The following is a 15,149-nucleotide window of genomic DNA, read 5'->3' on the forward strand; positions in this document are numbered from 1 at the left end:
TTGGGAACACAGATGGAAAGAAAAGCTGACAGATGCAAAGTTAGCTTGGTATCCTGCAGCTCTTTCCTGTTTGACCTGGAACTGAAGCTAAGAGTTGATGCCTTCTTACTATTTTCTCCACACTTACTTTCATTCTATTTGCCTCTGGAAGCTTTGGTAAGAATTCCTAGTGCTCTGAGGAGGATTCTCCTTGTGACAGGATGAGGTGGTTTTATGAAGGAGGATATATTTTCCCTCCACGTGAAGCAGGCAGTCAGTGGAAAGCCATGCAGCCAGCAGAAAGAAAAGAGACTGGAAAGAAAGGATGAGGGCATGAGCAAGCGTGAGTGGAGATTTGGACATCCACCACCTTGTCTGGGTGATTGCATCTCCATCCTCAGAGTGGAAAGTATGCCAGAGCCAACAGAGAGACGCCTTCTCAGAAGAAATCACCTCACATCACATACACAGAGAGCAAAGCTTTCTCTCTACTTCATTGTTCTTTCCCATTTTATGAGAAAGCCACAGGGATGGATGATCACTCTTTTCCTTATTGTGAACATGAAGAGGTACTGGGAGTTGAGCAGTTACTTCGACCATTTTCAGTGGTCAATTTGGTACCGTCATTGAGTACCTTACTGCAGCCAAACATCATCAGAGCCACAGGTATTCAGGGCCTTTGGTCAGAGTCCTTTGGATAAAGCAAGCGAAGAAACCTACTTAGGAGGAGAATTGCCTTTGGATCTTTATAAAAAAATTTTTTTAAAATTTATTTCTCTCCCCTTCCCTGCTCCCCGCCCCCCCCCCCCCCCAGTTGTCTGCTCTCTGTGTCCATTTGCTGTGTTTTCTTCTGTGTCTGCTTGTATTCTTGTCAGCAGCACTGGGAATCTGTGTCTCTTTTTTGTTGCGTCAGTTTGCTGTGTCAGCTCTCCGTGTGTGCGGTGTCACTCCTGGGCAGGCTGCACTTTTTTTGTGTTGGGTGGCTGTCCTTACGGGGCACACTCCTTGTGCATGGGGCTCCTTTATGCAGGGGACACCCCTGCGTGGCACGGCACTAATTGTGCACATCAGCACTACGCATGGGCCACCTCCACATGGGTCAGGAAGCCCTGGGTTTGAACTTTGGACCTCCCATGTGGTAGGTGGATACTTTATCCGTTGAGCTAAATCCACTTTCCGCCTTCGGATCTTATAAATTCTAGGTGGAGATTATTTAAGGATATCTTTCTTAAGTTTGAATATGCAAATGTTCAGCTCCTCAAGTATCACTTCAGTGGTGGATTCTTTCACCTTTTCCTGACTCTGCTGTGAGGAATGGGTCAAGTTCATTCCCCAGTGATGTTTCTTAGAGGGATCAAGGGTTTTTCCCAAATACTTTCTACACTGGGATTGAAGGAATGAACGAAGGGAAGTGGTGGGTACAGTGCTTAGCCCTTGGGAAGAGCCCAGTTCACATGGGTGGGTTTTCAGATTAGCAAAGACATGCATAACCCTTAGGGATGAGTTCCTAGACTTGAAGATGAGAAGGCATGGCTTGGATTTTACCCATGCATGGCTGGGTAATCACTGGGACCTCTCAGAAGTCAAGAAACGGACAAGTGATTTCTATGGTTTGAGATTCCTGGTACATTTTTTAAATGAGGAAATGCCAACTCAGCCTCATGAAATCTATGGGATATTTTCAATGTTTGTGTTTAACAAGTCAACACTTACACACATATGAAAACGGAAAAACACAAACCCAATGGCTACCTCCAGCTTCCCTTGGTGATACCATCCAAAGTCTAAAGTTCCTGCATTGGGGAACCGAGGTGGAGCCAGCCTCCCATCACCACTGCCATCCCATGATAATCTCTGGTGATCATACAGAAGAGATATAGGAGTTTAAGGTTCAAAGGAACGTGGAGACTAGTTCCGTGAATTTTACACCGTGAAGTCCAGTTAGAAGACAGATGAAGTGTGGCCCCCCACCCCATTTCTCAAGGAGTCTCTGGAGCCCATGGCTCCTCAGAACAATTTGGAAACCATTGCCCTCCTCTGACCTTGTTCAGCAGATGTTCTCCTCCATCCCAGCTCCTTAATTTAAGGAAGAGATATTGGGAATGGGAGGTGCACAGAGGAAGGGGCATGAGTTCATGAAAACATACAACCTGTGGCCCAAGAGTATGAATTGAAATTCACATTAAAATCCGAAGCATATCAAGTGGCCAGATCTGTTGAACTAAGGATGCTAATTGCAAGGCCTGTAAAGATGAACACTATTGCACAAATGCAAATAGGTCTATATTGTACACAGGTATTTTAAGTAGTTTTAAATTATTTGCTACTTTCCATTTCTTCACCCTCTTCTTTTTTTGCTTCCTCCTCCTTCTTTAAATATTCTCTCTATGAACGCTACAGGTCAGGTCAGATTTTATTGCCTTTAGTCAAAGGTGATTGTAAGACTAAAGAGCAAAGGGTGAGTACACAGTGTGTGGGAATACACAGCACATCACAAAAAAAACTTCTATACCTGGAGTTATCACAGCAGTGAAAAATGGCACAGATTGTGCTCTCCTTATGACTTTTACTCATTTTTGTATGATGAATGGATGTGAAAAGTCATCATTAGAGAACATAATGGTCTCTGATGATGTATTTATGAAATGGAAGGATGCCGCGTGATGAAGTGTTTACAGCATGTAATGAGTTTATGTAACAATCTCTTAACAGCCCACAATTACATTGACTAATTCCTTATAAAAATGCTCAACAATGTGCTCTCCGTGTGCACATGCTTGATGTCACAGCAGTTTAGTAATGACTCCTCCAAACTACAAAATTGAGCAGCTAGATGACTCAATGCTCTTCCTAGCCGGGGCTTAGAAACCATCCTGGTGTTCGGTTATGACACTCCAAGAATGGCATCTTATTGGAGGTAGCCAGGGTAAGTAAAATGACGCACACGTCAAACAGCTTGCGAGGCAGCCTTGAACGTGAAGTAACCGTTCCTGACATCCATACAGTCTGCTGCAGTAAGGGCAGAAGTCCTCTCGCCTGCTTTCTGACATCAGGGTGCTGTCTATCCCAGGTCCTGCTCTAGAATGTCTGTCTTAGTTCACTAATTAGTGAAGAGCACAACTCAAATGAGGTCCCCAAATGTTAAAATGTGGAACAGAAATCACCTTCCACATGATTAACAGCTGGAACTGTGAAGAAGCTAAGGGGTTGAGTTGTAGGCCTTGAAATGAAGAGCTGCGCTTCTGTCTGCAAGGAAGTGAGCTTCAGGATGTAGGAAAGAATCCATGGAACCCAGTCTGCAGAGGTGTGAGCACGTGAGGAAATGAAGAAACTGCATGGTGAGTCTGTCCAAAAAAAAGGGACGTGTGCAAGAACACCATCTCCTAAACGTTCATCGGTTATGAATGAGCGCTTGAAAGACATTTCCATCTGAGGGACATAAATGGGTTCTTAGACTAATAGAAATAATGATTGAAGTGCAATGAAGAGAGAGAAAAACAGACGGTTGAAATCTTTAGTTTGTAAACATTCCAAGAAGTAAGCTATAGAAACTATTTTAAGAGTTGGTTTACTAATTGTTATTCGTAGCCTTTCATCAGGTCAAAAAGGGCTTTCTTCCTTAATGTAATATTATTACAAAGTCAATAAAAAAATAAAATTAAAAAAAAAAAAGTGGTAGATAGCACAGAATTCTAGCAGGATGTAAGAATATGGCTCTTTCTTTGTAATAAGACCAAATAATGCAACACTGATAGCAAGTAACTGTGACTAAGAGAAAGAATCAAAACTTGTATTTACATAATCTTCATAATTTGCAAAACATATTACATAATGACTCAAACTTCAGAACAGTCCAGCAAAGGAGCTAGAGAAAATGTGTTTGTTTTCCATTTTCCAAACATAGAAAGTAAGAAGTTGAGAAGTTAAACAACTGCATCCATGTTTTGTAATTAATACAGACACTTTTTCCCTTTCCCGAGAAAATCACAATTTCCTCAGGCTTGGTGGCAGTAGCAAGCAGCCTGGAGGCCACCGAATAGTACCAGCTGGAGACAGTAACTCGAAGGAGCTCCACACTCTGAGAAGCCGCTTGATGGAGTCCGATGGTCTTTGGTTTTCTCAACTTGCTCTATAACAAAAACTGTTCATGTGGAAGCAAAACAGTAGAACTGAGAGTGAAGACCTGCCATCAAAATGGCGCTGAAGCTGAGCATCCAGGCCCAGCACCGAGCAGCTATGCTTGTCCTTTAGCGTGGTTTCACAGAACAAAACTATCATATAAACATCATCACTTCACACGTGGTTCTGAAGTCTTAGCCTCAGAAATCTCATTTTGACAAAGCTGTCGTCTTATTTGGTTATTTAGAGAGTGCATATCCTCCCCCTCCGTGTTCTCCTTATTTCCCAGACCTCCAAGGAACCTCAACGAAGAACTCTGCATAAGAAGGAGCAGCTGCATTTAGACCAAAGGATTGAATTTGAAGGCTAGCAAGACTCTGGAGAGTAATGCATGAGGGCAATTCTGTTGAAATCTTCTGGCTATAACCTCACCTGTTTCTGCCATGAAGGTTTTATTAAGTCATTTTAGTTTGTTTGCTCTAAGAAATGAGCAACAGGATTCGTACAGAAGGGGACTGGGCATCACCACTGGTGGGTCCTTATATGCATAGGCCTAAACTGGCCCCGTCACCATTTTTAATCTAGATTGGGATGCTACTCATTTCTTGGCTATGAGATCCATGATAAAAAAGTGGGCTTCTGATGATGGCATCTCATGGAAAGGGGGGAAATGCCATATTAAGAGAAGGCATGGATGCTGGCATTCCAGACTGAGATTTGTACTCTCATGTCCCAGGGGATGAGAATGGGTACACTACCGGTTTGCTGAGTGTGCACAGAAATCGTTGATGAATGTTTTTTCACCTGTCAACAATCAATGAGCAGTGGTCTTTGCTGCAGCGACTGGTTATCCAAGAAGTAGAAACACTGTGGTGAGGGGGCGATGTCATCAGGAGAGGAGAAACAAAATCAAATAGCATGAACAATAGCTGTGGTTAGCTAGGCAAGGCAATTGAGGGAAAAGATAAACCAATAGGTACACTGATGGAGCTAAGCTCTAGAAATTAGCTTCATTCCAGCAAAGACTCAGACAAGTTCATCCTCATTTCAAATGTCATCTTAAATTTTTATTTTATTTTCCACTTGAATCTCAAAGGAAATGAATGAAAATTCTCTTTTTCATTTAAACTGGAGTAAAAGCAATTGAAAAAATTATTTGACATTGACTTTTGACTATCCCCCTTGTTTTCCACTTCCGAGAGACATATTTAATTTCCTCTTCAAAGCCAACATCCAATTCTGACAACTGCAGGATGCATTTCACTGGCATTGCACCACATCCAGGGATAGTTCTGGAATTCCTAGTTATGCAGGCGGCAGTTTTTTTTTCATGATTATACTTGCAGTGTTCAAAAAAGGCATATGCAGAGTGAAACTTTTTAGACTACAGGGATTATGAGAGTTGCAAATCTTGGTCTTCCTTAATATTATCAAGATAGGTAGTGGAAGAGAAAAATGGATGATTTGAATTAGTGGAAATTACTGTTAAAACAGAATATTTTGAACTGGACTTTAAATGTGTTCAAAATATTTATTAAGACTCTTTCCATATCAGTTGCCAAGCAAATACGCTCAAAATGCTCTGTTTTTGAACTGTAGTCAATTAATGGGGGCAATTTATTTTTCCTTCAACTAGAATGTTGACCAAGATCCGTTTCCTTACTTCTAAGGTCCCTCAAAAAGCAAACTGAGGGTTGAGTGACGTCTGCCATTTCCTTGAAGAATCCAAACCAGGAGCGTAATTTTCCTGATAAATCCAAGGGGAATCGGTTTTGTCGTGACTTTGCACAGAGCAGCTTGCCGCCCCGCGCTCGGCTGCTGTCGTGGGACTTTACGTGACCCTCCGTTGGCAAGGCCTCTCCACAGGGCTCCCAGTGCTTTTCAACTCCAGCAAATAATAAAGTCCTTGTACCGTTGGCCTATGACCTTATATGATACTCAGGCGTGCTATTTGCCCCTTCTTATGGATGAGTAACTTGAGGTCCCACAAGCCGCCTCACTTCCTCACAGAGTTCCCGTTTGTAAGTGGGAGACCTCAGGAGGGAGCTGCGTCGTGCTCTGGCACCTTCTGCTGGACCTCACTGCACGCCTTACCTGCCTCCACCAGCTCTCATGTACTTCTTACTATTCACCCTATTTTAAAGTGTCTTTTTGAGGAACATATGCAAGCAACACTGTTGCAAAGTGGAGGGGCTGAAGAAGTAATGGCAAAGAGACCCTAAAGGAGTCTTGAGACCATGCCTTGCACTCCACAGACATTTTCCTTGGAAGAAGTTTCAAAATTTAAAAACATTTCTTTGAACTTTCACAGCTAGATAGCAAGAGTAGTTTGGAGAGTTTTCATCCTTTTTTGCCTTTTTTTCATCACAAAGTAAATAAAATTGTACTCTATTGAAGTTCTTTAGTTATTATTTTTAGAAAGCAGTGAGGGGAGTGGATGTGGCTCAAGCAGATGAGCACCAGCTTCCCACATTTGAGGTCCACCGTTCAATCCTGGGTCCCAGTAGCTAAAGCAAAACAAAACAAAGCTGAACAGTGAAAACAAAGAAAATAGTCTGTGTTTCAAAGATAAATGGGAATTTGTACCTCAGAGTGGGTTACACACTCAATGCTGGTGAAGGAAAGGGGTCTCCATACCCCTGGTAGGTGTGATTTGTCACCTTATTTTCCAACTTGGGGCATGGCCTCTTGACATGACCTGTTGGAGAGCGTGGAGGGTGAGAGAGCAGAGACATCACATATCATCCAGGTCCCAGGACACGAAGCCTTCAGAGTCTAAGGGTCTCTCTTTTTACAGGTCACTGGTCCAGGGCTACAAAGAAAATAAGATGACCACTTAAATGTTCTTCAAAATAGAAATAATCAGCAAAAGGAGAAAGAGGCCAGAAAACAGAGTTGTAAGTATTAACTTGATTTTTTGTTTAAAAATTTCATGTACTACATTTTAATGTTAATGTTCGAGTGTTGCTATCATATTTAGTGTTCATTAGTTCATGAAAATAGTTTAAAAGCCTTCATGATTTTTGTGAGACAATTGAGGCAAACTTAGTTTGGAATGGCTCCTTGATTTATTTATTACTTTTGAGAAGGAAGATTCTAATGAGGCAGATATTACCCTAGTAGGAAGAAATACATAACTACTGGAGCTTGAAAGGGATCATTTCTTTTTGTTTTCCTAGGTTTTATTATAATAATTAGAGTTAACATAATCAATAAAATGTGTAAGCCAAGTTTACTGAGTTGTCAATTTCCCATTGCATAATTCCCCTCCGGGAACCTTAATTTTTAAGTAAAAAAAAAAAGTGGAGAATTTCTCATACAGATGCCAATGAACGTGTGAGGTTAGGGAAAGCACACAACTCCTTACAGAACTTGAAGTGGGGCTTAAGCAATTCCCCTACCACTCCTTCCTGTATCCCTTGGTTCACATTTAATTTTCCCAGGGAAAGAGATCTGGAAATGGTCAAGACTTAGACCTCTTTGCCTGAATTGCAGAAAGGTGTGTTGACCAGTAAGATCTGGTGACTTCTGCCTCATTGGCTCCAACCGTCAGAGCACTTGGGAGTGGTGGATGTTATGGTTGACTTACAAAGGCTGTACCACAAAAGGAAGGGAGTCTACCATTTGGGCTATGGACATAATTTACAACCGTACATAGACGGGTATCTGGACTGGAGCATGAGACTTTATGGGCTGAAAAAAATGAGGCTGGAAGCCCAATTAATGAAGATGAAGACGTTTATTGGCAGTATGCTGATTTTTTGGTAATGGTTATAGGATGCAGGTGTCAGATTGATTTCAAAAATACCCCAAATCCTTTGTCCTTCTCTCTATTCAAGCTCTTTGCAAAGTGAGCTTGTAGTTCCACCCATCAAGAGAGGAGTCTGTTTCCTCATCCCTTGAGTGTGGGTTACCCTTGTGACTTGTTTTGACCAAAAGAATGCAGTGGAATTGGTGGCATGCCCCTCCCAAGCCTGGGTCTCAAGGGCCCACATTCCAACCACCATGCGAACAAGTGTAAGCCAGGCTGTGGGAAGAGGAGAGACCACATAGAGCAGAGATGAATTTTCCTTGCTGAGGCCATCCTAGAACAGCTGTGCATCTGATGTATACAAGCAGTGAAAGCAGTCAAGACATGAAGTGCTCAGTGGATGTGTAGACTCTGAGCAACAATAAATCCTTATTGCTTTATGCCCCTGAGTTTAGGGATGGTTTGTTACACAGAAATAGCCAACTGATACAATGTCTAAGGTCTATAATCAGGAACTAACAGCAGAGTTATTTTTAGATACTAAACATAACTAATATAATACCTGCCAGTTATTTACTGAGCACTAACTAGGAGGGAGGCAATGAGTAAAATGTTTCCTGCTGTGTGCTGAATGTCCCCCTTTTATGAGCATATTTAGTGGATTAAGGGTGATTAGCAGCTTGAATTTAAGTTAAGAAACAATTACTAATGTCTAGGGACAATGTGTTTGCATTATTGAAACCATTGATCCCAATTTACATGATAAATTAACTATTTATCATTAAGCAGCCAATTTCTTATGCATGACACCATCAGGTCAATTAACATAGATCCACATATCTGGTTTTAAGTTAGTATTTGTCTACAATGTATGTATTTTAAATCATCTCATTTCCTGTGAGCTACTATAGGTTTTTTTGTTTGATTTTTTAATAAGACTCAAGATTCCCAAATAATGGACCGGGGACAGATCGGCAAAGCCAGACCATCACTGCGGAGGTTCAAACAGCGAAAGGGGCCCTTGAAGTAGAAGTGGTTCAGATTTCCGAGCGAGGCAGAATATAAGGGACAAAAATTAATTTGCTAGTAAAGTACAGAAAGGTTTTTTCTCGAGATTAGTAGTATTAGCCCAAAGAATAAAATTCCCTTTGTCCTGAAAGAACAAGCTGCTAGGACACTTGCTGTGGTGGGGCCAGCCCATGGCTGACGTCATCACACATCCCCTTCCCCCCGGGACAAGCTGCCCATCACCGCAGGCCCGCCAGCCAGCTATTCCCTCAAGCCTTGCAGTTACTACTCGCCCAGCCCGGAATGTTCTCAACTATTGTCCCCTTGGATCCTTCACTGGAAGTCTGGGCTCTGCTCAAAGGCTGCTTACCAGGCAGACCTTCCTTCCCCATCCCGTCACTTCCGACGCCTTCGCCCTGCATTTGACACCTGCACACATGCCCAGAATGGACGGGAGCTCCAGGAGCAGGGATGTTTTGCTCACTGCTCTATCTCTAATGCCTAAAACAAAGCCGGTGCTTACATATTAGATAATTATCTCTAATGCCTAAAACAATGCCAGCACGGATATATTAGATATTCTCCGAATGGTGTGACTATATACATGTGTGTGTGTTCAGCAAGAATGGCATAAAATTCTGACTTACCCCAAGTACCTTCAGGTGACTGTCTTGTAATTCCCACATACACACTTCAGTAGGTTGGTCATTCCTTACTTTTTAAAGAACACTTCGCTTAAGGAAATATTATTTTATTTTGTACCTAAAAGATCGCTCTATTAAGGTCCAGGTTGATACGATTTAGCCATCGTGGAGTTCTGTGTCTAGAAAGAATTTCTTCCTCTGTTCTTTCCAATGGTCTTTTTTATACTCCACTCTATATCTTATTTATTGTTAAAATCAAAAGTCATGAGTGTATGATCCCCATCATCAATTCTGACTCAATTTGAAAGACATTTTAAATTTCTGCAGATTCTATTTTAACCACAGCAGAGATTTGTATATAAAGCAATTACCGCTGGAACAAATCAATTGATTCCTTTGTTTTATGTCCTGGGCTAAAGGCATGCATAGTATTTCCTTAGCTGTAATTATTTTGTGATTTTAAAACCCAGCCTACGGAGGGGTGTTTTCCCACTGTGGCGGTTGGGAAATGGGAATCTCAAGCTAGTTTCGCTGAGTGCCCATTCTCCTCATGTGAAACAGAGTAAAACTTTCCCTTCCTAATCCACCTCTCCTGCTCTGGGCTTCGGGGCTCTGACATCGGATAAAGCGCAGGGCATGCTGGGTGCTGTCAAAGGGAGTTTGTCACCTGAAATCCACGGAAAGTCCAGCGGGACTGCTGCCGGGCAGGTGGGAGTTGCCGCTCTTAAATTCCCTGGAGCACAGGTTGTGGGGCTCTGCACACTGACTTAACTTCCTGGTAGATCCTGGATTCGTGAGCAATGCTCTCTCGATGATGTCTTATTTTAAAATACACAAATCGAATGTAAATTAATAATAGTTAAGAAAGCAAAAAAGGGACATTAGTGGACAATCAATGGTATGTAGATTGTATACATCCAAGAATGAGTCGAATGAAATAAAATGAAACTTGGTTTTGCCCTCAGACCAATCAATTGACCAGGGAAGGAATAGTTCTTCCTGACAGCTATCCAGGAAGAATGGACCCAAGAGGCCTCAAAAAATGAAAATGTCCAAATTAAGGAACATCATAGAGTAAGGACCCTTACTGCCCACTGGCCTTACCCTGGAGCCTGTGAGAAATGCAGAGCCCCAGGCGCCACCCAGCACTTCTGAAGGGGAAGTGGCACGCACTCGAGGGCGCCCGGCAGGTGGGATGCCCAGGGCCAGACGCCCGCAGCCTGGGCGCCGTCTACGCCCGCTCTGAGGGGTGCGGGCACGGGTCCCGGCCAGACGCCCCTTGGCGGGTTTTGCCGTGGTTTACTCCAGAAGGAGGTGGTGGAGAGCATCCATCTGTGTGGACCGGTGGCCCGTTCTCCACAAATACAGCCACTCACAGGGCCATTTTACACGGGAACCCGCAGCGATCTTCCGGTCGTGTTTCCTGTCAAAAGCCTGCCTGTGCTTTCACTCTGGGGGCCCCAAACGTCCTGGGGAGCCTGGCAGGACATGAAGACACTCGGGACACCTTTCCCCAGCACATGGAGGCAGGCCCAAGAGGCCGCTCAGAAAAGGACTTTTCAAACTTTGGATGGAAACCATGGGTGGCTCGGGAAACGAATAGAGTGGATCATAAGCATGTTGAAAAGTAAACTGAACTGGGTAGGACAGGAAGAAATGGTGTGCGATAGAAAACCCAAGAGCAGCACTTGGAATTGGGAAATTTTGTTCTGTTAAAATTATGTTTCGGTTGTGTAGACACACGTATGTGTGTATGAGTCTCCAAGTTAAATGCAGGTTTGTGTTTTTTCCCTACACTGGCCATCAGTTAAAAGTTTGAAAGTCATTGTGCTAGAACACAGCTTTGACTACACTTCAGTGGAGAGACATGTAGAGGAGGTTCACTGTCTGTGAAATGTCAAGGAGAGAACTACCAGGATTTCCAATTGTCATAGGGTGCATTTTATATTAAAAGTTTAAGCTGAAAATCTGAAATTGTGTTACGTTTCTATACCAAAACCAATATTCCAAGGTTATATAGGAATCATAAAAGGAAATCCATCATGAGGACAATGTTTCTTCAGGGACATGGGTGCCTGGTTTTAATTTTGGAAATATCGGGTTTTGAATAAGAAGTAGAGTTTTGGAAATTTTGGCACTCGTGGCTCCTGAATTCCAGAGACCTTCCGCAATTTGGAGGTTCTCGTAACAAAGGTGTCATATCCGGTTTCTAAGAACAGCAGATTTAAGGCTCTGCCCTAGAAAACTTCATGAACAGGACATCTCTCCTACAAATCAACATGTATCAATTGAGTGTAAAATGTTTGGAAATACAGTTATTTGATTTGCCATCAAATTCATATGGGATTGCCATATTTAATCATAAGGGGTATTTTGGATTTTTTTCCAAATCAAAATTTGTAGAGAAATAGCTTCTAGTGCCAAAAAATTGCCATCTATCAGTGAGGTTCTTCCTCATAAAAATAAGCTGGAATTACTTTTGTCTACAAACTTTGAATTAATGTACCAAAATATTCTAAGACATGCTGTTCATTTGCATTTTTACTCTGTTCCCTTTTGGAGAACTATTTTACAGAAATATTTATTGGTTGAGAATTACTGTGGTATCATGGGTTAAAACTAGGAACTTGTACATAAGAAGTTGCATTTAAAAATAAAGTAATAGTATAGTATCAGAATCAGTATGTTCTGACTTGTGTGAATTGAGATTCATTGGCTGCTCCATAAGCTATAGCATTTGGAGTAGTCATTTTATTTCCTTCTCTAAAGGCTCAGTGCTTTCTTTTTGCATTAACAGGTATCAGGGTGCTAGCAGAGAGATCTTTATGGAAGATGCTCACAAATGATATTGAAGCTTTTTCATTCAGATCAGGTGGTTAAAACAAAATGTTCCCGGAAGGAGCTTTCCTTCCTAGCCCAGGGGAGTGAATGCTTTGATGGAACCATTAAAAATGTAGGAACACAACCGGCTGTGAAGAGAAACTCAGAAACAATCTGATTTGGGATTTATGTGATCAAGAAATTCTAAGAAAGCAAAAGTGTAATCACAGACCCCAAAATAGAGATCTGTTAGATTATCTGTTCTCTGTTGAAAATCGTTTAAGCCACTTGGTAAAGCACATGATTCAGAACATTAGACCCCAGCAAAGAACATAACGGACACTTTGCACCTTGGCAGGGCCAAAAAAGTCACGGTCCTACAAGACCATGTCAAGTCAGAGGCCTGACATAACCACCTGTAATCTTTTCTGGTTGATTTGCAAATAAATTACATTTACTATATTAGAAGAAAAATTGCCTTTCTGATTAGAAGTGAAGGGAGTGTTATGCACTGGTAGGAAGAGGTGACTCCTGATGACAAATGCCAGTGGTTTTTAAATGTGGAGTGTTTGTATTTTAAGGGAATACGTGAGTTTCAGGGTTGCCTCTAAAGAGAAGCTTGATTTTCTTAAGCGTCTAAGTTAAACTGGGATGTCTGTACTGCGTGGAGCTATGGAGACATGATTGTGCCTGGGCCACGATGGGTAATCTTCAGGTTTAAGTCTCCTTTGAGTGCTTGGATGCACTGGTGATTATAATTGCCTCTCACAGCTTAAAGGTTGAAAAGTTGCAATGAACAATTCATTCATTGTCTTCTTCACATCTGGGTTAATGTTTCCTTTCGGATAACTCTGTACCCTGCTGTTCTTTGCTTCTTACCACAAGATAGCAATGCCAATTTCTCTGTTTACTTGGAAGCTCTCAGGGCTGATGTATGGGTAGTAGCCACAAATTAATGGAATTCTTTCTAGCTGCAGTCCCTTCAGAGAGTTGAGCAAAAAGCCAAAACACTGAACTGCTTTGGCTGTTTTTCCCTTAACTATGTGCCATTCTTAGAGATGATGTAAACACAATTACTGAGTGCAGTGACCATACAAGTTAAGATATTTCAAATAAATAGATGAAGCTGTCTTGGAAAGCAGTGAGTCAAAAAATGTTGTTTGTAGTCTGAAGCAGAGGGCATATTGTCTCAGAAAGAGGAGCATTGCAGAAGGAAAGACACAAGCGTTTGCACTAGACAAAGTGCTGCAGGAGTCTGTACCCAGTTTCCCTGCTGGGTTCCCGTCTGGGCTGGGTTCTTAGCGTTAGCAGCTTTGCTTCAGCTCTGGATCGGGTCACCTGCGGTGGAGGAGACGCTGTGGGAGGCTGGCTGGGCCGTGTCCTCCTAGAAGTGCGTCTGATACCAGGTCACCAAGGAATCTGAGAGCAGGACATCTGGTGAATTCAGCCATTTTCTTCCTGAGGTAAAGGAGCTAGAAGCTGCTCAGACAGCTGTGGCCATCTAGTATTAGGACCTCAGGTTAGCAAAGCACGTGGACCAGTATGGTTGAACTGGCCGACCATCTGGATAGATCATTTTTGACTCTTGCATCTTAAATTCTCAGTGACTCATCCTGTGTGCTGTACCAATTTGATGGTCTCAGCCTATTTGTTGGATTGAGTGGACCCTAAAATTAATTTGACTTTTGGCTTTTTGAATTTTAATTAGATCAGTTTCACTGAGTCCACCACAACTTTTCCTGCCTTGGAGAAGTCCTGTTTGGAGCTATGAATTCAATCCTAGAATAGTGGTTTTTAACTCTGCCTGCTCTTCGAATTGCTGGAGGAGATGTTTAAAATATTCCCATAGAATATGGGAGTATAAAGTACTCCCATAGATTGAGATTCAAGTGGTTAGGGGTAGGGAAAAGAACAGATTTTTAAAAAGAGCTTCTCAGATGGTTCTAATGTGCAACAAAGGTTAGAAACTCTTGTTCTAAAGGTAATCAGAAATAACTGGGAGGTGGTCTTGGCCCAATGGATAAGGCGTCCGCCTACCACATGTGAGGTCCGCAGTTCAAACTCCAGGCCTCCTCGACCTGTGTGGAGCTGACCAATGTGCAGTGCTGATGCGCACAAGGAGTGCCGTGCCACGTAGGGGTGTACCCCATGTAGGGGAGCCCCACATGCAAGGAGTGCGCCCCATAAGGAGAGCCGCCCAGCGCGAAAGAAAGTGCAGCCTGCCCAAGAATGGCGTCACCTACATGGAGACCTGACACAGCAAGATGACACAACAAAAAGAAACACAGATTCCTGGTGCTGCTGATAAGGATAGAAGTGGTCACAGAAGAACACACAGCAAATGGACACAGAGAGCAGACAAGTGGCGGGTGGGGGGGGGAAGGAGAGGGAAATAAATAAAAAAGAAATCTTAAAAAAAAGAAATAACTGGAATATAGATATAATGGAAAGGCCATTTAAAGAAAGAACTTTGACTTACTTTTTCTTACTTTTGTCTCATTTTGCTTATTTCCCCTAAAGTGGGAAATGAGTACAGGAGAAACATATTCTGGGCCTAGACACAAATATGCCCAGAAAATGATTTCTCCTGTGTAGATATTTAAGTTGAAAACTATTAAAAGTTGGAAATGCAAAATATGTGCATACACATATTCTAGAACTGCAAGCAGGATGGAATGTCTGTGAGTTTCTGTAAACTCACTAGTGTCATCAATTCACACAGCTTAGTGCTTTGTAGGCTTGTTTGGGGGAATAGGGAATGGGACAAAAATACCGAAGTATGAGCCCAGTTGTGGCACTGAAGGAAACGATTACTCTTTTGCAAGGGG

This window comes from Dasypus novemcinctus, chromosome 24 (genome assembly GCF_030445035.2).
Source record: "Dasypus novemcinctus isolate mDasNov1 chromosome 24, mDasNov1.1.hap2, whole genome shotgun sequence".
In the NCBI taxonomy this organism is placed as follows: Eukaryota; Metazoa; Chordata; class Mammalia; order Cingulata; family Dasypodidae; genus Dasypus; species Dasypus novemcinctus.